At 37.1% G+C, this 27,115-nt stretch overlaps 1 protein-coding gene across 1 annotated transcript in view; it reads left to right on the top strand.

The window, feature by feature from the left end:
* Positions 1-27,115, top strand: part of PDE4D (phosphodiesterase 4D) — a 409,381-nt gene that overhangs the window by 177,210 nt on the left and 205,056 nt on the right. The window lies entirely within an intron of this gene.

Here is a 27,115-nt window from a genome sequence, read left to right as displayed (position 1 = left end):
AGATGTGTTGCCAGCAGATCCAGAGAGGTGATTCTGCCACTTTACTCTGCTCTGGTGAGACCTCACCTGGAGTACTGTGTGCAGGTCTGGAGCCCTCAATATAGGAAGGATATGGAACTGACAGAGAGGGTCCAGAGGAGGGCCACAAAAATGATCAGGGGGTTGGAGCACCTCTGCTATGAGGACAGGCTGAAGGAGCTGGGGTTGTTCAGCCTGGAGAAGGGGAGGCTCTGGGGAGACCTAATAGCAACCTTCCAGTACCTGAGGGGGGCCTACAGGAAGGCTGGGGAGAGTCTGTTTACAAAGGCCGGCAATGACAGAACAAGGGGTAATGGCTTTAAACTGGAAAAAAGCAGATTTAGATTGGATATTAGGAAAAAGTTCTTTACCATGAGGGTGGTGGAACACTGGAATAGGTTGCCAAGGGAGGTGGTTGAGGCCCCTTCCCTGGAGACATTCAAGGTAAGGCTCGACGAGGCCCTGGGCAACCTGGTCTAGTTGGGGGTGTCCCTGCTGACTGCAGGGGGGGTCGGACTAGATGACCTTTGAAGGTTCCTTCCGGCCCAGAGGATTCTATGATTCTATGAATGTATCATACACACTCAATTGCTATCATGCAGATTTATACAGCCTCTCACAAACAAATACAGTGATTTAACAGTGACACAAAATACAGACTCATCTACAGTGAGGCTATGGTTAAAGAGAAAACAACAATTGATACACATAATGAATTACTTTCTTGTCCTTTCAGCTTTTAATAAATCTCATGTTTGGGGGCTTTATTTATTTAGAGTAGTAAATGCCACAGTTCATGACAGCCATCTGATGGCCAGGATTCTAAACAATTTGTTACATGTTTAGAATAATTTTTACCCTGAGAAGATCTGGATTTAGGAAACAAAGTTCAGATACTGTTCAGAGTAGTCGCATCAGGTCAAAGACAGGCAAGTAACTTTTCCCAACTGGTGTTCTCCAGTTTTGCACCTGTCATTGATTAACATCTGGATTGGTGCGTGCTTGGAGTCTCATAATTTTGTCTAATTGACAATACCGAGAGAAAGCAGATAGTGAAGCCTGGAAAGTCCAGATGTTAGGCTAGTCAACACCACCAGGGGGTGATTGTCAGTTTTGCTGAGGAAGAGATCATTAAAAGCAAGCCAGAAAAATGATAAATAGAAGAGCATGGAGAGAAGTGTTTTACAGTAGCAATGTCTTCTGACGTGTGTCAGGTCCATTTGTATAGCCAGGTATTTCTCATGAGGCTCTCCTCTGTCGCTTCTGGACTGAGCATTCAGCCTTCATTCAACATATTTTCACGGTATTTCTGCTGAAAATATAATAGATTGGAAATTCAGTAGTACTGAAAAATGGGGATTTATTCTTTGATTTTACATTTTTACATTGGGGGAGGGAGGGGGGAGAAACCTCAGAGTGTATGTAACTAAGGTGACAGAGTAAAGGTTTTTAGACTACTGAAGATGATACTCTTTCAAAACACTAATTCTTTATTGTTAGCATGATTTGGATAAATTACTAGGGAGAAACACTGTCCTGAGCACTGGTAAAATTCCTGGTGGTCTACCAACTTTTTAAATGCAGGGCATGCTTTTTTCCCTTTACCTAGTTCTTGCTATAATTCAAGTGATTTTTTTATAATCTTTTTCTGTTGTCCCAATTTATGTCACAGAATTTTTTTATGGAACTACATAGTAAAATAACTTTAGAGATCATAAAACGCTGTCAATACTTCATTTTTAATCTATCTAAAATTTTATCTATTTATACATATAATGGCTGCAAAACTTCATTTTCTGTGATCTGAGAATTTACATGTTACTTATGTGTTTTGATAGTAAATATAGTGAAAAAAACTAATTTTAAACTCAACTGCTCAAAAATATATATTGGCAGCTCATTTTGTGGTTGATAATTGAAATAAAAATTTCTACGAGGTTGTCCACAGAAAAAGAGAAATAGGTTGCACCGAAGCTGTCAAATGTAAGTGCTGTATCAAATATTAAGTCTTTCAAGAGACTTGTTAATGAACGGTGCCTGTACGAAAGAAGATCCTTAACAAACTTTGGAAATAATTTTGTATATCAAAGAAACAAAAGTGTCCTTAGATATATATTTATGTGCTAAGTTCACATTCATAGTGCAGTGACGTAAGAAATTTAGCATTGATACCTAAATAGAAACAATCCATTTTCCCAGTGCTTCTGCAAATATTTGTGTGTGCTAATGATGTAAGTAAAAATTGTAAGCTTTTGTGTTCTAACAATTCCTTTCTTAATGTTCTGTTTTCTAGGTAAGTACTTTCTGTGTTCTTCATTAAACTGACAGAAAACCTAACATTCCTCTCTGCCTTCTTGAAGTGCAACAAAAGAGGTAAAAAACAAGACAACAAAAATGAAGGGCCATTTGGTAAGAATTCACTTTGGTTTATGTGCTCATCTGCTTTATTTTTGGAGGTACGTGACCATTACAGAGGATTAGTTTGTGTAGAATTGGGGAGAGGAGCGAAGCTGATTACAGCAACTGTTCATGAAATGCTCATTGCACCTGCAAGCTGCCCAGGTGAACTACAGGCAGCAGTCCCTCCTCTCCGTGGTCCAGGATCACGTTATTAATGTAAAGGGTTTTTATTTCCTAAAAGGTTGAAGTAGAGCATAGCCAAAGAGTTTTGCTGGCAGAAATTTCTGTATTTGACAGTCATTGGGATCATATCAAAGATGGAAGAAATTGCCCTTTTGGGAAAAGGATTGCATAAGGTATCTAAAGTGGTGAAGCTCTTAATAATATGTACAATTTGATCTTGCTTCCTTGAAGGGGAGCAAGGCAAGAACAAACAAAAGTAAAATATGAAAAAGATGGAAAAATGCAACTAACTGTGGTTCTTTGCAGTTTCTTTCACAACCATTTGGTGAAGCTCTCTTCTGAGCTTCTCAAAAATCTGTCTGTCCTCCTGCTGAGCTGAAGTTATTTACAACATTACTGATAGCTTCCACTGTAGCTACAGTCACAGAAATGCAGGGTGCACCCTTAGCCAGGTAGGACTGATTGCTTTTAGTTTGAAGGCCAAGGAGAGGAAAAAGAGGAAGAGAGGAGGAAGATACTGAAAAAAGAAAATTACAAGGAAAAGGAGACAAGAAAAGGTTTTTGCAGCAGAAACACAAATCTCACACTCCTGTGCTTTTCAACCACCGGAGGACCTAACCAAAGATGTTAGAAGTGGTGATGTCACATGGTGAGGTCCCTTGGACTCTACAAATGTGAGCTTTGAAAGCTTAGCGGTGCTATAGGGGATTCCAGGGGTCCTGAGCAGGACACTGAAGGCTGCCATACTGGTAGAGATGGATCTCATCTGTCTACCTCTCCTTTTTAATACCAGTGTCCAACTGTGTATCCCACAAGACTGGTACTGATTTAAGGATCTATGCATGTTTTGTTGCAAAGCTCAAGATCTTTGCCTTGGTAGCCATTAAAGATTTTCTGGCATAAGACTGAAAAATAATTATTAACTTTAATCTTGCATGAATTTTAGTTTGCCTAATTTTACACTGCCTACATTAAATTTCCCTATGATTTTCTTCACACAAAGACAGAGACACAGGTACACACACATATCTGAAACAATGACAAAAACAAATCAAGTATTTTTGAGCTAGACAGAGTTTGGAAAATGGAAATGGAAATGAAAATATCTCCATAGAAAAGATTTCACCTGAAGAAAGAGTCAAAGTCTAAAAGGAGAAGACTAGACTGTATTGACTGCAATTATAGCAATGATGGATAAGGAACTCTGTCTTGCCTAAAAAAAAAAAAAAAGAAAGAACAGGGGCAGTATTTCCCTCCTTTTAAAAAATGGTTTATTCAACTTTTAAATAACGAAGATCTTCAGACATAGAGCATTATTCCCTTAAATGGTTACAGTTTTCTGAAAATAGGAGATTGTCATGTCTATTTTTAATGCAAACTTCTTTTTGTCTAAAATACATAATCAAATTATTTAATCTGGCTATTAAAGTATTCTTCCAATTTAAAAAAAAAAAGTTTAAAGGGAAAACAATAACAAAAAATCAAAAGCCACACATGCTGTTTCTTTTCACATTTTATGTTTTCTTTTTGTGGCCCTTTTTTTTTTGCATTTTCTTTCTTGATGACTCTATGTAGCTACTTTATATTGATATCTTTAAAACTTCTGTATTTGTTTTGTGGAAATTAGAGAGACTAATACTGGCTAATATTATAATAAAGACTTTAAATTTTAAAGCTTTTCATAATAGATAGTGTAGTTCAGCTATATAGGAGGTGACATGCTTCAGAGAAACAGAGTGGTTTGGTATGGAGTATGTTAATAAAATAAACTGTAGAGGGCAATACAATGGTTTTGGCATAGCAAAATTTATGTGGCTGTAATAGGGAAATAAGAAAGCTCATTAAGACTTCATTATAACTAGTTTTAAAGCTCATACAAAATACCTACTCCTACTATATTTTGCTGCTCATAATACTAAAATAATATATCTTGTTCTGAGTTGCTATGGATGAAAACTTTCTCAGTGATTTTAAAAAAAGAATCTTTTTAAGCTGTAATTTTAGAAAGAACAAAAATACTGTCCCACAATATTTTCCTTCAAAATAGTGCATTGCATATAAAGGGATAGGATTAAAGGGTGTTAAAAAATATGTATAAAAACCCCCCTGTGACTCTGTGTCCATTCCAAACAACTTAAAACTTCTTTCTTCTCCTTTAAAACAGCCTTTGGGGAAGAGGGGTGAGTCTTATGATATGGTAAAAATCAAGTATAGACATGATTCTGGTAAACCTTCACTTTGTGTACAAGCAAATTTCATAGTGCTGAATGCTCTCTGACAGAAAATAAGGTTGATTCTGACTTTTGTGAGTCCTTTGACAAGGAGCCTGTTGAGAACTGGCTACTGTGACCCCTGTATTACCATCCTCAGAGCACAAATAATAGAACTGTTCAGAAAGAGGCCCCTAAGAGAAAGGGAGTTGGGGCTTAGAAGGTGGAATGAGTTTCTTTTGTACCATGCAAAATTATGAAACAAGCATATTTCAGGTAAGGTCTTCTATTTATTTGTGCAGGGACCATTGAACTGTGCAAACGGTATTATTTAGGTAATATCTTGTGTATGTGCACAATATCCTACAGTATGTCATGCATGCACATGAGAAATGGCACAAACATAATCGGATGCTCATAAACACAGAGAAAGCTGAACTGAAATGCAGCTTTGCTTTGGAGTGGGCTTTTCTTTAACCTAATATTTTTGGGCTTTACATATCGACATTCTACCTGGAATAGTTCTAGCCACTTCTACTAATGTTTTTCTAACATGTTTTATCAAACCAATTTAATATGCAGCAGTTCTTTGTATTAAAGGAAGACTGGATGCAAATCACGCGCTTAGTAGCAGACTCTTACTGACTTAAAAGCTTGAGTGTTAAAATTTTTATTTTATGAAACTTTTGTTCTCTAGCATACGGTGGGCTTTTTTCCCAGTCATTTCCATAATTGCTGCATTATGGTGCAGACACAGAATTAAGCACTGAAAATGTGTTCTTCAAAAGAGCAAATAACATATCTTCTAACAGGCTGCCACAAGAATTAAAGCCGTGTACTCATAGGGACAGGAGTGTAGTAGATAATAGTACTGGAACAAATGTGCTAATAAAAGAGTAGCAATCATGGGTAGTGTGTGCTACAGCTGATGACAGCAGAAATGGAAATGTACCTGGATTGTCTTGTTGCAGCTGAGATAAGCTCAAAATCTTTGTTCATATCTCAGTTTGCAGCAAACGCTCTTGCTTGTTTAAGATAACATCGGATAATTATAAGGTAAACTTACTGCATATTTTCCATATTTTGAATCTATGTAAGATGCCTAATTCCATGTAGTTTGTTCAGAAAGACTGCTGGAAAACCCCAATACAAATAAGTCTGGACTATAGGGCTAGCTGCCTTTAGTACAGTGAGTCTCTTGCAGACAGAAAATAGAAGGGATCTAGAGGGAAATTATGAGCGCTGGCTTTTTCTATTTAATTTTGGCTTTGTGACTCATCTGAAGGTGATAATCCTTGCATAGATTTTTCTAAATCACTTCACTAAGTAAGTAGTAAGAAGACAAAGTTTTCTTTCCCTACAACACAAATGAGATTGTGGCAGTTTGTATCTTCTGTTCTTTTTATGACAAATGTCCGTGATTATTGGATGCCATTCACAAAAGTGTTTTAATATCACCCTGTTGAGTCCAGAAGAGTAGTTTGTTTCCTACCTCTTCCCCAAATTGTATGGCTTTGCCCTCTTCCAGTTTGGACCTGGAACTAACATATGCAATCCAGTATGCCAGACTGCACTCTGTCACCAGAGATCTGCAGGAAACTTTTGGCATTGCTGGGTAACCATGGAATTCCTTGCTCTTTCTCTCTGTCCTATCTCTGACCCATCACTGTCCCATCTCTCATCCCTTCCTGCCCTTTTTTCTGTATCCCACATCTTCTCCCTTTCTACCCAACCTTTGGGCATACGCTCATCTGTTCTCCCCAGACTCATGAACTACAAGACTAGCAAAGGGTAAGAATACAATTCTTAGTACCTCTATATTAGAATATTTAAAAAAAAGAGGAAAGAAGTACAAAGCTAGTTTGCAAAATCTGTTTATTATTGTTGATTAGCTGGCCATTTTCTTGGACTTCAATGTCCAATATATTTGGATGAGTAATTTTATGAAGTTTTTGTTATTAGGCCACAAAGTGGCAGTGATATCTATTGGATCTTTTTTTCCTTCTTGCTGTAGAGGTATATTCTAGAATAGTTTGTATGTTTTTTAGGTTTAAATATGATGTTCAAGACCATACTTGCTTTTTCAGTGAAGGCTTCCAGTAAAAAAAACAAAACTTGTCCTGTATCTTCAAATATTTTAGTGTTTTAGAAGTAAAAAATCATATTTTGAGATCTTGCTTATCTAGTTGTACACTACTATACCATATAATGATACTATCCTACAAAATTTAACTCTTTACCTCTCTATCTTAGCCTTTTTTGCTTCAAGAGTTTGGCATTGAAATGGAACTGACCTGCTAGACTTAAGCCATGGTGGCTCTTACGCTTTTTAGTTTCTAGGGTTCTCAACAGAAAATTTGCCCATATTCTGAAACTGTATTTGGATAAGGCCATATCTTCTGTACTCAGTTTTTGTAGGTAGATCTACATACTTTGTCTGGAAAGGAACTATGATGTAGAGTGACTATATCCAGGATAGAAATTTGGTCTGTGCCTGTGTAGCTCCAAGGTCTGATTTCACGCAGTTTTGGTTGGAGAATTCATCCAAATGCAAAGTCACTACAACCAAATCTGTTATGTACTTTGTATGAAAGAATGTTTCTCTTTGTACCAAAGGATGCATTCCTGCCTCAGACTTAGGATCACCTCCCCGTGACTCATGAACAGTCTCATTTTGTCACTGTTCAAACTGTTCTGCTTACACTACTCCTTTCTGCAGATTTTTTTTTTCTAATAGCTACTTCCTCAACTGGAAACAGTTGAACTCAACAAAGGCTTTGAGCACAATAATGGCCAAATGTCCCTAAAGGAGAGATTTGCTTCTTCACAGCCACATCAGCTTAAATCATTTACTAAAGTGGTGTCAAAATTCCACTGAAATAAAGGTATTCATTCACTGGTAACATCTTAAAAATTTTACTTTGAGTCTTGCTTTATTATATCAAAAGAACAACACTATGAGGAGTCTTCTCTGTGAGTTCTGAAAAAGACTTGATTTTTCAAAGGTGACAAAGTCTGTCTGAATAGATAAAAAGACTGTAAGTTCCACACAAGCTTTCTGAGTTCTGTCCTGCTGTGATAACAGAGAGTATCTTTGTCTCCCCTATCACACATGAAGGCTTACTCCATCCACATTCAAGCAAGACTTTGCCCACTTGGAGATAGAGCAGTTCTCAAAATCTCCAAAAAAGTAATATGATGTTCAGCTGTGTCAAGCATATAAAATTAACAGGATCATGTGACGACTCTAAGAGTGCCGTTACAGTCTTTTCTTATCAATTTTGCTGGCACTTCTCATTTCCACCATCCTGAGGGGGTATAATCTGTCAGTTGTCCACAGCAGGACCTACACTGACACTTACAGAAAACAAAAGTGGTGGTGACCTTTATAATTCACCCATATTCAGCTCCTGAAATAACTTGTCTATTTCTGTCTCAGGGCTTGCAGTGCAATTTTCCAGAAATTTCCCTCTGGCTTTTTACCTGCTTCAGTTATACCTAAGATGGCATCATGTGTCATCTAATGACTGTTCACAGTTTTAACCTCAAGCCACAGAAAACCTTCAAATGCTGGCAAGGGTCACTTCTCACATTTTTTAATTTTAATATGCTGATTAGTGTCAACATTTCAGAGCAGAATTCATTTTCTTCCCTTGTTTAAGGCTCAGATAACACAGGAGTAGGTAGCCTTTATTGGTATTCTTTAGCAAAACCACGTTTAACCAGTTTGAACTTAAAATTTAAGGTGACGAAGGGAAATCCAGCCTTTGCTACAAAGCTTAAAAAGCTTTGTGATGATGTTTACTTACACATTACTGTAAATTACTATGTGTGAATGATTGTTCACAATACAAACCTGAGATAATGGCTTGATTTTTATTTTTCTCCTCACTTTTATAGTTATCTTCAACACATGCTTATCAAATTTGAGAGGGTGTTAAGTAATTTTTGCAAATACTTAGTGAATATGTTGTTTTCCCTGTCTTGCTCTGCAGCTTACCCTGGGAAGCAGTGAATCATTTCATACAATGAAGCCATTTTGTAGAGAATGATTTCCTGTGAGACGGTGGTGTGTTGTGTTTCACCTTGATAGAAATCAAAACTTATCCATAATAGACCAGAAACAGGTATATTCATTACATTGGAAGAGAGGACAACTAACTACTAATTATTTTCAACAGTTTGAAAAGGGAAAGGAAACCCTACCCAACACTTCCTGCAAGAGAAATAAACCCATTCTTTTCTTTCAAAAGACAATCATAATAGCATACCTGTCACAATGCCACATGCAGGAACACAGAAGCTGTGTCCCTGTGTGTGTGAAAGCAGATTCTTTACTGATTTCAGTTGCAAATGAGCACACAATTTTCTCTGCAATGTCTGAAGTTCATTTCCAGCAGAGATCAGGAATTGGGATGATGATAGCAGGAAAAAAAATCCAATACTCTGTTTTACTTTGATGCAATATGTATGGCTGGTACACCACAAAGAAAAGTGTTACAGCTGTCATGGTGGAAATGTTAAAGTGCAGTACTTGTAAAATCTCTGTGGAAAGAAGGGATTTTGTTTCTTGCACAGAGACTATAATTTGTGCACTATTTTCATAACTGTGAATATTTTCATCATTTTTCAATTTGCTTTATCTTCTGCAACATACTTAAAACTCCACACCAAAAAAAAAAAAAAAAAACCATTAAGAAAAATCTGTGTTGCAAACTTTAACATTCCAGCTTTGGAAAGAATTAAATTATTCTTACTTTCTAAACTCAATTTTGCCTTACTTTATAAACTCGGTTTTGACCCTGTATACATGGACTGATATTCTTCAGTTGTATAGTTGCCAGATTTTACAAAGGACCTTAGCTGCATGTATACAATGAGACAGACAGGGCTGACTTTTTTATTTTATCTTCACTGTTCTTGGTGGAGAGTCCCTATCTTTTTTTTTTAAAAAAAAAACACCACCTCGGTTCCAAAGTCTATATAACATTGTGAGTCCTGACCAAGAAAACACATTGTTACTTCCTTTGTTCACTTTCCTGAAATGTTCATCAGAATATCTGAGGCCTTGACAAATGTTCTGTATATTTATCTTTACAGTAACCTGAACAGATAAAATGTTAGTAGTGCTTCTGTTGTCAGACACTGAAAGATTAATAGCAGAAATATACATTAATTAATTTGGTACTGAATTTCAATACCAAAGTCCTGATTTTTCAATTATGATTTTTTTTTTTTTTTAATAACACCTTTTTGCTCAAATATCTCATCAACATCACTTACAAATGAAAATGTTCAACGTTTCTACAAATGGGGCAATAAGGGTGGGATTGACCTGGCTAAAGGCAGACACCCATATTGTATGTTTGGGCGTGTTGCAGTAGGCGCTCTTAATGGAAAAACATTGGTAGCCTTAGGGAATAACCTGTCTCATTCTAGAAGTTTGAATGCCTAACCTAGTAGAACACTACTTAGTTTGTTCTTGCTCTTTCAGTTAACCAGTTGAATCACTTGACCCAGGGCTCAGATGGGCACACTGGCCAACAAAACAAAAGCAGTGTATGACAAAGAGCAGAAGGGATGCCAGCATGTAGCTCAGCCGTGTGTATGCAGAAGTACCCCCACCTTTATACACACTCAACTCTGGGAGGCTGCTCTAGCTTCAAGACTAATGTGAGACACTCAGGAGCTCAAGAGTTATTCTAATTGAAACATAAGGAAAAGATATTTAAGGTTTGATTCCTAAAGACACTCAAGTCTTTAGACTGGTAGATCATATTAAACAGCATTGTAAACAAAGTACAGTGAAAATTCCTCAGAGCAGGAAGAACTCAGCTTGGTAATTATGCTACATCAGCCTTTTTTAGAGCAAAAGTTCCTCCTTTTTCCTAGACAATGTAGAACTTAATACACCTTTGCCTTCAGGAAAGGATATCACTACCTTTTCTTTTTTTTTAAATCAGTTAGACTAAGCTGGAGACATATCTCCTTCTCTTTCTCTGATGGGTGATTTGTGTGGAGCATGAGAGCCATGTGGACAATATTTGGGGGGTTTTTGTTTGGTTTCAGTTTGTTTTCAAAGGAATGTTTTAAGACAGCCTGGTTATATCATGTTGGGGAGAGATAATGAATACTACTAGACCAATACTACACATTTTCAAATAGCATAGAATACGGAAGTCAACGTATGTGGAGGAGAGATGCCAAATCTTTGCAGTGTTTCTACAGGAATCAGAAAATCTTGATAATAGCAGTGGAAAAGAGAACAGCATAGTTCTTTTACTTTGATTTATTCATGGAGTTATTAATTAAACAACCAATAAAATTTGAAAATTAACCAGAAATTATAACCTTTGTATACTGACAATTTCTAATGGAAAATATCTTTCTTGAAAATTAGTTGCCAGTGGAAACCTGTAATGGGATACATAGTCTTTCACCTGTACCTTGTAAATTTTAATTTAGCCCTGATGAATAATGTGCAAATACATGATACATGTTTGGTTTTGGCAAAATAAGAAACAAATCCATGGAAGGTGATACCACATTAAAAGTACATAGGTGTATACCTAAGAAATGGATTCAGAAATTAGTTGATTATTAACCTGTACAGAATATACAAATTTAATCCTAAACGGCCAAATTAGCAGTCAATATGCTACAGAAGTAATGAATGTTAACAGTACCTAACATTTCTAAAATGTCTTTATTTTGCCTATTCAATAAACAGTGTTGGCATTGCTACCTTGCTATTCTAAATATAGTAGTAGCAGCTGATGTTCAAGGAAGATGTTCATTTGGAGAGATGAATAAACAGAATTGTTCTGCTGTATAACTACAGCAGTATGTCATTAATGTTTTTTAATGAGTAACATTATATACAGTGACACTGACTATCTATGGTTGGAGACAGGATTTAATAAGAACTCTTGATTTTTTAATTGCTTCCATTTATGAGCTACTTTATGCCCTTAAATAGTTTTTCCATCAGAACAATACGATTTTTTTTTGCAACATGATTATTGAAGTTCAATCTGTAGAACCCTTCTGGCTTTGTCATTTGTCATATGCCAAATAAATGATAGGCTTCTTGGACAGTGTTGTAAATCAAGTGCTGAGCTGAATGGACTCAGTGTGGGTATTCTAATGGCTTTATGATATGTAAGGGAAAGAAGAGAAGGTCTTCATGAAAGGTTCTCTGGGGTATTTAATGAAATAAAGGGAAGAAAACTCTGTAGGAGTCAAAGAGTCTTCAAGGGCAGCAGTATGAAGACCCATGTTTCAATAGCAAAAATGTGTATTGGCAGAGTTAAAAGAGCGTATGTTAAAAACAGATCCATCTTTGTAAGGCAAATTTAAGGATAGAATATGACAAAGCATTACAAAGTCAAGTCAAACATATGCCATTATTTGTCTCACTCCTTTGAACCTGGGGTCTTTTCCAGCATGTGTACTTGATATGTACTATATAAAATCATTTTTGTAATATATGTAACAGATGCATATGTCTATGTAAACTGTGTAGTGGTAGAAGTAAGAGCTTGTTCTTATTCACAACCTTATTATAAGACCCTGACGTTAGGAAATTTTGTTTGTGTGTTTGTTTTGGCTGACACTTCTTGAGACACGTCATACTTTCTCAGATCATTGTCAGTCAGCACTTAATAAAATTATATGAGCAAATTCTTGGACAATCCCTGCAAAAATCTTTTGAGTAAATCAACAGTACATTTTTGAAGAAATTAATCCTCTAAAAGATAGGAAGAACGATCAAATATTCTTGAGCCAAGGAGAGAATTGAAATAACACTTATATTCCCTGATTTCTTTTGCTCATCTGCTGAGAGGCAAATAGTTGCCAGTATTCAGCAGTCAGGGGATGTTCAACAGCAAGATTTAGAAGAGTTAGTTAAACAAATAAATATATATAAAGGGAAAATCTTCAAAACAATTAAAAGGAAGGGGAAGCTTTGTCCAATCTATGAATATGAAAATAATTATTCTTAACTATTTCTGTATTCTTGTCTGATCATATCTTCATCAGAAAATCTTTTCACATTGCCAAACAATTTTCATGTCATCTGTCAATTTTCTGTCATTCAGAATATTTCTGAGAAGAAACCCTGTCACAAGAAAAAAGGTCTAGTTAGTAGATGAACTGACAGTATATAGATAAAGAAAAATCTTTTCCTATGCTTGGGCTCTGAATCTGAGGAACACTTTACTTTTCCTTAAAACATTCTGTAGGCGAGTCTAGCCCATGACATTGACTGAGGCCATCTAGTCTAAATAGCAGTGTAATTAATTAATTAAAATCTTACATATAATGTTTCAAACAGCAAGAGAATATTTTCATAATTATTCTTTAATACCTGATTATTTCCTGGTGACAAACACAAATCAAACTAATTTTTTAAAGCTTTGCAGACATTGTCAAAATTTGATATAGACAATATTCATACATATATACTATGTGCCACAGTGAATGGAATTCCTTAACAGACATAATGTTTCACTGGGGTTTAAAAAAAAGATAATAAAATATAGCTGTTTGAAAACTTCAACATTAAAAAAAACCAAAATATGTTGAAAAACTATAAGACCAGTAAATGGGAAGATGTTTAAGTAACACTTGAATCTTAAATTATGTCATGGACACAAACTACGATTAAAGTTTCATTTTTGCCAAATGTTTTGAAACACCTAAATTAAGCTGTGCGGCAACCCGAAATATCAAAATTCCTCCATAAAGGGAAATCTCAGCTGGATTAATTTTATAACAACTGAAATATTTCATATTGAGAAATGTAAGATACTTATTTAACTCAAATTTTGTCTTTAGAGTATGTTTGTGTATTGTAAATACTTCAAAGTAAACTGCATCTTAAAATATCAAAATCAAGCATTTTTTATTTTTCTGCAAAAATTTCATAAAAATCAATCCAATCTCTAAATGCTTTTGATATATCCTGGTGCTATACTGTGCCATTGAAATTGTTCTAGTTGATAACGATTTGGATATGATCTAATTACTTGCACACACATAATTTCTGAAACATTATGTCAAAATAAGTTCACATTTTCTGGCTGCATACTTTACATATTAAAGCTGATCGTGTGTTTGGTGTATAGTTTTCAAAGATTCATACTTCACTGAGGAAAAACGAGCTCTCAGTTAAAAGCCAAGTTCCACTGAACATAATTGATATAGAATCATAGAATCATCTAGGTTGGAATGGACCTTTAAGATCTTTGAGTCCAACCATCAATGTAACACTGCCAAAACCACCACTAAACTATGTCCATAAGCACCACATCTACACATCTTTTAAATACCTCCAGGGATGGCAATTCCACCAGGGAGCTTTCCATCAGCGAGACTTCAAAATTAGAATAGCTCCATACTTAAAATCTGCCAAAAAAAAAAAAAAAAAGCAAAAAATAGTCATGCCCGGTGGGCATTTCAGTTGTGTAGGAAATGCTTTGCAGTTGGCACAATACCCCAGCTGATGTGTGACCAGAGACCGTATGATGGGAAGATACCATGCACTCTTTGCTGTACAATTCCCAGTAAATCAACATCGCCCCTGAAGAGGGGAACATTGTTGGGAGGGAGACTGGAGCCTCCCAGCTCTTTCAACGCAAGGCTGCTGGGGGCTGCCCATTGAATGCACTGGTTGGGCCACAGGCATCAGCACTGCAACCAAGAATTTACTGACACAGCTCCTGAAGTGCTGCTGTGCACACTTTAACTCCTTCCTCAGAGAAGAATCTTCAATGCATCAATTAAGTCAATTTTTGTATCTAGAACAAATATTTCCAGTTGTGTGTATGTACCCATTATGAAATGGAAAGGACCTATTCCACCTCATTAACAAGGAAGAATCTGTTCTATTTATAGAAATACTGCTTTACAGCTGTCTTTAGTTGCACTTTAAAGAACGACAGCAAAACAAAACCATACCCAGAAAAAAGCCTCTTAGTTGGAATTTAATCTGGTTATTCTTAAATGATTGTTAAATTTCCCTGCCTTTCTTACCTTTTTTATTCATTCTTTTTCATTCTTAACTAAAGTATAAAAGCTAAAATGTTGAGGGTTGTTTGCTTTTTAGTTTTTTTTCTTCATAATAGCTGTATTTACAAATTGGAAAATTGCTACTTGGGGCGTAGATTAGATTAATTTATTGATTTTAGCTTTCTGTTGTACAAAGCTGAATTAATTTCTAAAGGATTTTTAACTGCTGTTATGTTGTACCCTGAATAGAATCAGTTGTAGCCTTATACTGTCATTGTCACATTAAAAAGACTAATGCAGATTTTCAGGTGTTCTCACTTTAGCCATTTTCATCTTTTCAAGACTATGCACCTCTCTTTCCTTAGAGTGGCTGTTAATGCAGTATAAAGTTTACCTAATGAACTCAATCTTACCATAGCTGTGCATGCAAAATTATACTTCAGTTATACAGACACAAAACTTTCAGGACACAAATAGAATTTAGAAAATTTAGAATTTGTAGCCTAAAAAAGGCCTTGTATTAGATGCAAGGAAAGGGTAAAGGGTGGATTTATAGACTGTTCATCTGGCTTTTTTGTCACTTAACAAAGTCCTACAAGGATTTTGACACCTGCTAAAGGTACAGGACAAATCTCTTCTGTTTCCAGCAAGACACTGGGGGTGGCAGCACACCGAGAGGCCCTATTGCAGTTGCAGGACTGGGGCACCAGTCCGATGCAAAATCAGTCACTTGGTTACTTCTGCCCTGAGAATTAGTTACAGTAGTTCCCAGATCAGACTTCTCAAAGAAAGAAGTACTTTTTTTTTTGTCTCTTCAGAATTATAAAGCAACACAAACATATGTGCCCAGGGTTTAGCATCTGAATTTTTTTTGGCACATCATGCAAGAATCTCTCCTTTCAGTCCATTTTAGCAGTGCCAAGGGGAGGTAGCCAGATTCCATTCTGTTGGGTATCCCTGTTACTTGTCTCCTTTTGTGGAGACATCATGGGCAAGTTCTTGCTACTCGCTTCTTTTTCCTTCTCTAGTGCTCTGTGGCCTGGGAAAGGTAGATGTTGCCACCCTCGATGGAGCCAGGCAGAGAGTATTCCCCTTTCAGGAACACTCCCCCGTCCATTGTTTTTGCAAGACGCCTTATCTTTCTTTTTGTCTTGTTTCCTGTTGGGGTTCCACCTTTGCAGCCTCCTTTGATTTAATTCCAGCAATTCAAGAGGATAAGTATTAGCCAGATAGATTTTGGTGCATATAATATTTATGTATTATATACACAAAATCTCCCCAGTTTTCCAGTTCTCCATGATAGAGCTTTTTCTGTAGTGAACATAAATTTCCCTTGTATCCCTCAAATTCTCATGCTGCAGTGTAAAATCCACTTCATCATTTGATTGTCTGTGAAAGTAGCACTGAAGTAGTATATTTCTGCTTTTTTGTAGTTGGGATGTATAGGGTTATTGCAGAGGCTGAGATAGTGGAGGTCAAGTGGAGGCAGTTTCATAAAAAAAGGCAATCCCATGGATAATTTTGAGTAGTTGAATGTACAAAAAACCACACAGTGTCTTTTACAATATGGGAAAACAATTTAATATATTCCTGTTGATCAAATACGGCATAAGTTCTTATATGAGGTTATGCATGTGTTTTGTTATTTGCATTAGTGGAGAATGCACTGCTATGCAATAAGAAACATACCACAGAATATAAAACATCATTAAATGTTTGATCATCTTTTCATCTTTTTTTTACATAGATTAAATCCTGAAACCATTTGTATAACAAATCTAATCAGTCTGAGTTCATACCATGAATCTGAAAAGTTATTTGACCTTTTTAAATGTACCAGTGGGTAGATCTCCTCCCACAGCAGTCTTTTGATATATGCTAAAGTATCTCTCCTGGCCAATTCAGTCTGTGGCTTTTTTAGACATTGGTCTTAACTGATTAAGCTGTGCTTATGGTCTGACTCCACCAAAAATAAATTAGAGAAAAGATTAGTGCCCAGGGGTGGAGTAAACGGTTCCTGAGAGGCTTTCCGCTTTATCTGCTTAATCAGTGATTGGTCAGAGTATGACTGGGTGGAAATAAGCAGCCAGCTTCCTGCATCCACGAGGGTGGCACCACAGCTGAGACGAGTAGCATTTGCTTTCCAGGCACAGGAGTGTTTGGCTCCTTTGGAGCAGCACACTTTGATGAAGTTGGCTATGTAGTGCTTTGTTTCCAGTTTTCCCAGGAATGCATCTTTTTGGCTGTTAGTCTTATGCTGCTTTTGTTGGGATAAAATGAGTTTACCATCTAGTTGTGAGCACCTGACTCTGGAGAAAGTGGCCAGATTCCGGAGTGCTTACATTCATGGATCGCCTTATGCTATTAACAAGCCAATTGATATTAAACAGCAAAGGAGACGGTATGAGACTTTATTATTCTTCAGCAAAGCATTTGCCTTGTCTACAGCTTGCTACCTTTAAACCTTCTGTGCTTGTGTGTAGAGAAAGGGGGAAAAGGGCTATGCTATAAAAAAACTTCTCACTGTGTTTGTATTCAATATTGAATGGTGGAAGAGAACAGTTGTGAAATAAAGGAAAAATACCAGGTAACAGCAATAAATATAGCAGCACAAAGTTGTATTTGTTTTACATAAAGGTATGAATGATGTATTCAGCATATTTACCATTTGGACAGGACAGGACGGTATATATGTGCGGTTATAAATAATTAGTTATTTTTTCAGGGAAGAAGTGTTAATTATTTTTTTTAGTGCAAGTAAACTAGGGCTATTGTCTCTAAATTTCAAGCAGAATATATACTCAGAGTTTTGGAATACTTTTTGTCTGGAATATATTTGTTTCATATTTTAGCAAAATAGCTGAAACAGACTTTTGCGTATTGTTCAGTGTAGCAGAATTTCTTTCTCTTCAGTTTTATCACACTGTGCCATGAAGAGAAAATCCCTTTATGAATGGAATTGAAAGACTTACTGAAACTTCCTGTACAAAAAAATCAATTTCCCTTGATTTTTTCCTAGTGGAAAAAACAGATGTAAAGTTCATGTGGGATCAAAGAACTGCTGATATCTGGTTAGTGTTTTGGCAGAGGGTCTTTTGAGTAAAATGTAAACTAGTGGGGTTCTAAAAAAAAAGTTATCTTAAGAAAAATGATCTTTTATTCTAGCTACCTTCCCAAAAGTAGTTTCAGTTTAAATCAATATTTATAGCCAAAAGTCCTTCATGTGCTTATATACATAATACTTTGTATTGAAAAGCAAGGGCTACATGTAGATAGAAAAAGCTGAACTTTAACATGGAGAATGAATCTTTCTCCAGTTTTCAAAAAAATGATGCCTTTCCATAATATTTTTGATAATGTAATTTTAAAAAAATACTCTGTTAAAAAAAAGTAATCAGACTAATAAGAAAATTTTGAGTACTATTTCAAGAAAGCTTCCTATTTTTAATGTTAGAGAATTGCTTTATTTATTTAATGTAAGATGCTTAGACAGCTCCATGATTTTTCTGCAAAATCCACTTTCCTCTTGAATATACTGTTAATTGTGCATAGTTTGAAAAATCAGTATAATGCATAACTTTTCCCAAGATTATAGTTCCCTGTCCTAAGATAATATCAGGTTATGTTAAAGCCTGAATTTTGGGTTTTGGCATCAGAAGGGCATATTACTCTGTTCTGTGAATGATTTGCCACCTTGTAGACTCCAGTCTTTGGTGAGTACACATCAATATAATTTCATCAGAACTGGTGGGTATATTGGGGTTAAAAAAAAAAAAGTGAAATTCAAATGCTATTGTACAAATTCATAACTTGATTTTACCACCAGTGATTCACTTGTTTTTGTGAGCCAGAGAAATTTCATCTTTTATATTGTCTTAAAAATGGGGAATGTATTCCAGTCTCTGCTGCTTTTGGAGAACATGGAGGCTGATGCCAGCTTCTGCTGAATATGAGGTGATACATCTGTCCATCTTAATCTCTAAGGCCTTTTAAGGCATCGCACTAATTTGAGGCCACTGTACTAACTGCCTTTCATAAAGAAGACTCTCTCTTACAATAACTATTCTAGTTAAGATTTTAACCTCTTTTATAGTTGATGTAACACTTAAATCTCAGGGTTTTCATAAAAGAGCTTGATGCTTTGTGCATTCTTCTTTCCTTTATGCAAGCTCAAACTCAAATCAGTTAAAAAACAATAATTAAAAATACTATTAGGAATTGAAGCTCTTCTACATGCCAAGCAGTTTCATTGCTCTCTACTTGTCATTTCACTTTCTTTAGAAAATTCATGCAAGAAACAGTGCAAGATTGTACAATATACAGCTGGAGCTCCTTGCTGTCTTTTTCAGTAAGAAGAAGAGGTGCTACACACAAGTTAATTTCAAATATACACAAAATGTTCATGTGTCATATTTTTCAGTGCAATCATTTAAGGCAGAACTTGGAAAAAATTGTAGGTAAAGACTTTCTAAGCAGAATATAATTATTAGTTTTGTGATGCCAAGTTACTATTTAGGAGCTCTGGAGAGAATAGGATTTATAATTAAGATATTTCAAAGGATTAAGGTTAATGGGAATATTCATATAGTGGAAATGAAAGAAATTATTGGAACTTCAAAGCCAGAACCTGAATTAGACTATGCAGTATTTAAGATGACCGAGTCACTAAGAAAACTCCTATCTCCTAATATACTAACTTAGTCTTCCTGAGTGTAGATTTGCAGTGAGACTTTTCATGGCTAATAAAAGAAAACACAGATTTAACTGTCTGGGGGGAGTGTGGATGCAAGGAGTTTTAGGGGAATTGTTTGCCATTGAGTAGCATTAGTTTAATTTTGCTTTTGGTAGGTGTGTGAGATACTAGAGTTTCTCTGGAAGATCACACTATTTGTGTTACTTAACGTGCAAGTTTCTCAGCTGACTTGGTTTTTTTCCTCAATGCAAAAAAGCATCAAGGTTTGAGGAAGTAGTTGCATCTTTCATAACCAGATACTCACAGGAGGTGCCAGGTAGATATACATAGGTTGTAGATTTAGGACTATGAATTGTTTAGATAACTGCAGGTCTATCTTCATGGGAAAAACAACAACAACCACAAACACAAACAAAACACAAAAAAACAAACAAAAAAAACCAACAACCAAACCAAAAACCATATTTGCTCATGTAAATGATCTACACATATAAACACACACATATATACATTTTGAAATGTTGTCATGCTTGTTTTCATGGCTGTTACCAAAACTGACCAAGAATTTTTATATTTTAATAGTGCTAGTTGACTATTTCCCAGTGTTCCTTGAAAGTAAAAACTTTTTACAGAATTGCATGACACCAAATCATTCGAAAATTTTCCAACTGGTAATTCCATTTTGTCCAAAGTGTCAAATTTCTGTCTCAAAGGAGGTTTGTGGTTTGAGATTTTATATCATGAGGCTTTGAAAGGTTAATAGCAAAAAAACTAAAAAAAGAAACATTTCAGGTTTTTAATACCAAATATATTTCAGTTAGCCTGAAATGCAAGCCTTTTAAAATTTTGAGTCACTTGAAATTTCTGTTCTGCATTAGGATTCTGTTCTGGAATAAGACGACATTTCAGAATTACAATAGTAACAGTCAAAGCAAGAATACTGTTTCTTACATAGGCCTGCATCTGAGTACAAGTAGGGTTCCTTATCAAATCACCAAGCTAGTCATCATTTTTTTAATGGTATCCATGGAAATGTTTCAATTGCAATGACACAGTGGTGGGAGTCAGGACTTGGACTAATGTTCATGTATTAGTTGTATCTTCATGACCATAAAAACAGAATGTAACAGTCAGTGACCTCCAATATATGATGAGCCATGATGCAAAGCACATAGTGTTCCAAGAAGGAATTGATTTGATTGCAAACTAATTGGTGGAGAAAAAAGTTATTTGTTTTAATTGAGATATAGAGGAAGGCCTGCTCTTTCTTCTATTGAAAAAAGAATACAGAGGGAAATTGTATCCCATATGCATGTGGAAACTTTTTTTAAAAAAAAATACAGAATATAGTATGCACTACTTATGCAGTGCTTATGTGAACTGGTAGAGCTGGAAGTGACAACATAATGAGCACTCAGCTAGCCTGGTATTGATAGAAAAGTTGCTTATTAAAACCCATGTTTTAATGCTTCTTTATCTGTGGCACAAGCTGACCTGTAATAGGGACCTGACTAACTATTTAGTTTAGGTCAGTTCCATTCTCTGGTTGATGTGAGCAACTTCATTTCATAAGCAGGTCCTGCATGTCCTGCCTTGTAATATTTTAGTACTCACGCTCTATTCCATCTGAAATGCTCTGTGAAAATGAAAACTGTATCATATACTTTGTTTGCCTTGCTCTAAATCTCCATTGGGTAGATTATTTTGGAAATTATAACTTTCAACACTTCTAGGGAGCTTGGAATAAATGGTGCTTTAGTAGGTAGGTGGTGTTTTCAAATCAGCTTGTATCATAGTATAGTGGCACACCGAGAAAGATCCTTACTGCATCTAATGTTTTGTTTTTCTCTTTCATTGGACTCACTTTGTAATTGGGAGAAATTTTTCCAAAGAAGGCTTAGCTGGAGGATGCAGGCAAAGTATTTATATCTTTCACAACCTAGACAAGTGAGATATCTTTCGTATGTGTTCATATGTCTCTATATACTTCTAATAAAACATATTTTAAACATTATATATGAAGAGAAATGCATTTTTGCATGGATTTTTCTAATTTTTTTAAGATTAAAAGGAACTGCAGTAAATATTCACACACAATGGAGGAAAGAATATTTTCTTAAAAAATTAAAAGGTACTTCAATTTTGTTTTGGAGAAAAGCTTCAGTAAGATTCTGAAACACAACGTAGAGATGAGGATCTGAAAGTAGAACAATAAAAGCAATTGTCACAGATGTCAAGACTACTAGGCAAATATAGGCACTAAAATGATGATGCAAAAGATGAAACGGTACTTGGATGGGAGTACCCTCCGCTGGGTTAAAAACTGGCTGGAGGGCCGGGCCCAGAAAGTGGTGGTGAATGGAGTTAAATCCAGTTGGCATCCAGTCACGAGTGGTGTCCCCCAGGGCTCGGTACTGGGACCCGTTTTCTTTAACATCTTTATCAATGATCTGGACGAGGGGATTGAGTGCACCCTTAGTAAGTTCGCAGACGACACTAAGTTGGGTGCCAGTGTCGACCTGCTGGAGGGTAGAAAGGCTTTGCAGAGGGATCTGGACAGGTTGGATCGATGGGCTGAGACCAACGGGATGAGGTTCAACAAGGCGAAGTGCCGGGTCCTCCACTTGGGTCACAACAACCCCAGGCAGCGCTACAGGCTTGGGGCAGAGTGGCTGGAGAGCTGCCTGGCAGAAAAAGACCTGGGGGTGTTGGTGGACAGCCGGCTGAACATGAGCCAGCAGTGTGCCCAGGTGGCCAAGAAGGCCAACAGCATCCTGGCCTGTATCAGGAACAGTGTGGCGAGTAGGACTCGGGAGGTGATCATCCCCCTGTACTCGGCACTGGTGAGGCCCCACCTTGAGTACTGTGTCCAGTTTTGGGCCCCCTACCACAAAAAATACATCGAGGTGCTGGAGCGGGTCCAGAGAAGAGCAACAAGGCTGGTGAGGGGTCTGGAGCACAAGTCTTATGAGGAGAGGCTGAGGGAACTAAGGTTATTCAGCCTGGAGAAAAGGAGGCTGAGGGGAGACCTTATTGCTCTCTACAACTACCTGAAAGGAGGGTGTAGAGAGGCGGGGGTCGGTCTCTTCTCCCAAGTCACGGGCGACAGGACTAGAGGAAACGGCCTCAAGTTGCGCCAGGGGAGGTTCAGGCTGGATATTAGGAAAAATTTTTTCACTGAAAGGGTTATCAGACATTGGAATGGGCTGCCCAGGGAGGTGGTTGAGGCACCATCCCCAGAAGTGCTCAAAAGACAGGTTGACATGGTGCTGGGAGACATGGTTTAGTGATGGTGTTGCATTTTGTTGTTTTGTGGGTGTTTATTTTTGTCAGTTAGGTTGATGGTTGGACAAGATGATCTTGAAGGTTCCTTCCAACCTAGAAGATTCTGTGAAAATACTATCAGAGTTTTTGTTAGCTTATTTTGGTTTAGTTTGTTGTTAAACAAGATTAATTTGTGGTGACTTTTTGGTTACTTCCATTTTTGGTGATTTTTACCACAAATCAGAATTACTGGAGAAATACTATTCTTATCTATAATCTAAATTCTATATTGCAGCATATTATTTTATGTGTTGATTGATTTTGTTTAAGAAGAAAAAAAGGAGAAGATGCAGAAAAAGCAGTTTGAACAACATACGCAAAATTAGCCGAATTAAGGAATTATGCCACTGTATATTTTCAGCGATTACAATGACCTGCATAGTAACAAAGTAGTTTAGAAATAAAAAGCTTGTTATTTGTAGTAACAATAAGTACAGGAGAGTTACTACTGAAGTGCACATGGCTTGCTGCAGGTAGAATGTAGCTCATTAATCAGTTTTTAAGTATTAGAGAGTCAATAGCAACAGCTGAGGGGAAGGAAAAGAAAAAAAAAGTAAGACAAACTAAGTAATTTTTATTTGTATTACTTTAACATGCAAGTAGAGGCTGATTTAAAACTTTCTCTCCATGGAGAGCGATGTGCTGAAACCGAGTACTGATACCACCTAAATGACCTGGCTTAAGCAACACTAAATTTCAGGGAGACACACCAACGAATGATGGTAGATTTATGTACTCAGGGATGCAGCAGTAAATGTACTGAAACTGGAAGTCTGTCATTTCTACCAGTGAGAATGTAAAATGCTGTTTCATCTGGGGCTATTCTGTCATAAATGAAAGGCAGCTCCTATCACTAATGTACAGTTTTATACTGTTGGCAGCCATACTTCTTAATGACTTTAAATGTCAATATCTAAGAAATTAGTTAAATAATTAATTAGTATCGTCTATATTTTCATGCAGTGGAACAGATCAAGAGAAATAGAGGGGGCAGACAAGGCTCCATCCTTAAAAAGTTGGAGAAAGCTGGCTGAAGAAATTGTACCAGCAATCATCTTGATGGCTGAAGCACAGGCCTGAGTTACCACATTTCAGCTGATCTTTGGTAACAAACATGTAGCCTTTTGCAGTATGAAGAAAAAATACATTAGCTTCAATCTCTACTAGAGAGATCTGAGAGCTGGGACAGATGTGCAGTCACAAAATAAAACCAGGTAACTCAAGCTCTCAGTGCTCTCAGCCAACCCATCTGTTCCTAATATGGAAAGAGATGTTTGATCTATTTGTGAATCAATTCCTGAACCAGCCATGGCTGGTTTTAGCCCTGTTTATTAATTTACTTTCCAGTTTTTTGGGGCAGAACTACATTCTGCTGTTTCTAACTTTTAGGTAATTTAATATATTATCTTTTGTCTGTCTGAAATCAAAGCTAAAATATCTTTCCTGGGGCTTGTGATAGCCTAAAAATATGCACAAAAATGGTCCTTGTTTCTTTGCTAAAGAATGGAAACTCTTTAAGCTTAGTGGCATATTTGAGCCTAAGTTTTCATACCTGGAAGGATAGTTAATGATTTATCATGCAATCAACTTATATGCAACTAGAAGACAATTAAGTGGAAAAGAACCCTGACAGCTGGTGTAGATTAAGACAAATTACATCCAATCAATGCAATACTTTCCTTTAGCAAGATAACAGGACTAGTGTTAGGGAAAATGCAGAGGATTTGTGTAACTATGAGAAAGCTTATGGTACTGTCCCATGAGAGTCTTGCTAAGCCAACTACTTAAATGTGGTTGTGATTAAATTAGTAAAAACTGAGAATCCAGCTGGTTTAAACAAATTTTCAGAAAATAGCAAACATTTAATGTTAAGTAGGGTGAATTAAGTGAGCTTGTGTCAAGCACCCATTTTTAAAAAGGGTAGAAAGGAAGAGCCTGGGAACTACTGACCTGTCAGCCTCACCTCTGTGCCTGGGAAGATCATGGAACAGACCCTCCTAGAAGCTATGCTATAAGGCACATGGAGGACAAGGAGGTGATTTGAGACAGCCAGCATGGCTTCACCAAGGGCAAGTCCTACCTAGCTAAATTACTGGCCTTCTATGGTGGAGTGACTACATCAGTGGACAAGGGAGGAGCTACAGATGTCTTCTATCTGGACTTCCGTAAGGTCTTTGACACAGTCCCCCACAACATTCTTCTCTCCAAATTGGAGAGATATGGATTTGAGGGGTGAAATATTCAGTGGATGAGGAATTGGCTGGATGATCACATCCAGGGGATAGTAGTCAAGGGCTCAATGTCCAGGTGAAGATCAGTGATGAGTGGTGTCCCTCAGGGATCTCCACTTGGACCAGTACTGTTCAATATCTTCATCAATGACATAGTGGGATCAGGTGCACCCTCAGCAAATTTGCGGATAACACCAAGATGAGTGGTATGATTGACACACCTGAGGGATGGAATGCCATCTAGGGGGACCTGGACAAGCTCTAGAAGCCCATGTGAATCTCATGAGGTTCATTCAACAAGTGCAAGGTCCTGCACCTGGGTCAGGGCAACTCCAGGATCAATACAGGCTGGAGGATAAAGGGATGGAAAGCAGCTCTGCCAAGAAGGACTTAGGGGCACTGGTGGATGAAAAGCTGGACATGGGTTGCCAATGTGTGCTTGCAGCCCAGAAGGTCAACCGCACCCTGGGCTGTATCAAAAGAGGCGTGGCTGGCAGGTCAAGGGAGGTGATTCTGCCCCTCTACTCCACTCTGGTGAGACCCCACCTGGAGTACTGCATCCAGCCCTGGAGCCTTCAACACAGGAAAGACATGGACCTGTTGGAGTGGTCAAGAGGAGGGCCAAAAAAATGATCAGGTGGATGGGACACCTGTCTTATGAGGAAAGTCGGGGTTGTTCAGCCTGGAGAAAAGAGAGCTCTGGGGAGACCTTATTGTGGCTTTTCAGTTCTTATAGGGGGCTTGTAAGAAAGATGGAGACAACTTTTTTAGTAGGGCTTGTTGCAACAGGACAAGGGGTAATGGTTTTAAATGAAAATAGGGTAAATTTAGACTAGATATAAGGAAGAAATTTTTTGGGCTGAGGCTGGTGAAACACTGGAACAGGTTGGCCAGAGAGGTGTGGATACCCCATCCCTGGAAACATTCAAGGTCAGGTTGGACAGGGGTCTGAGCAACCTGATCTATGAAAATCTGCCTGCTTATTGCAGGGAAGTTGGGGATTGGACTAGATGACCTTTGAGTTTCCCTTCCAAGCCAAACTATTCCATGATTCTATGATTTAGATGATAAAATAGGAAATGTAATGTAATGTAAAATGCTCGGATGACAATCTGGGGGGGTCTCCAAAGGCTTAGCAAAATAGCTGAGATCAAATCTAGATTAATTCAGTGCAGACAAACACAAAGTGCTTAGAAAGGAGGAATCGACTGTGTTAAACAGGTTAGCCACTGCGCAGGCAGTTATTAGGAGAAAACTTGTAGGTTGTGGTAAGTGACAAACAATGTGGTGGTGATTTTCCTTCTCAAATGTACCAACAGAAACAGGCCTGGGAAGGATCTCAGTATGCTGAATATCTAATAAAATAGCAGATGTAAATAAACACAAGTAAATATGAGGTAAGGCATATGAGGAAAACAATTTGAACTTTAGGGCTCTGAGCTACCACGTTCCATTCAGGAACAAAATCTTGGTGTTTATTAATAGATAGTTCTCTGAAAACAGTAACTCAGCACTCTGTAACACGCAAAGAAGAAAACTGTGTTAGGAATTATGAGGAAATAAAAAACAGAAAAAGAAACTTTATGCCATTATCTATAGTCATTTTATGGCCATATTTTGAATCTTAACTGTTCTGATTTCTGTCAATTTTGAAAACAGAGGAGTTGAAAACATAGCAAACGTGATCAAAATTATGAGATTCTTAGGAATGGAACAAAGATTAGGACATTTCAGCCTAGAAAAAAGGACAACTGTCAAATATGAGAAAAATTGTGAAGAATATGGCTGGGTAATGACTGCTCAGCATCTCCTTCAGAGCAATGGCAAAGCACCAGTCAGAAGGAGTGGGGAGCAGCTCTGTAACAGATCAAGGGAGACACCTCTCTATGAAACGCATAATTAAGCTATGGAAATCCTCATCAAAGGATGTTGTGAGCATTGACAGTTTCCATGGGTCAAAAAAGCAATTGGACATATTAATGGAATAAGTCCCAAAACTTTCACTCAGTAAGTCCTCCTCATTAAAATATTTCTTCAAACTA

This window comes from Numenius arquata, chromosome Z (assembly GCF_964106895.1).
Source record: "Numenius arquata chromosome Z, bNumArq3.hap1.1, whole genome shotgun sequence".
Lineage (NCBI taxonomy): Eukaryota > Metazoa > Chordata > Aves > Charadriiformes > Scolopacidae > Numenius > Numenius arquata.
The sequence above is the reverse complement of the archived record's forward strand: the minus strand, read 5'-3'. Positions and strand labels throughout refer to the sequence as shown.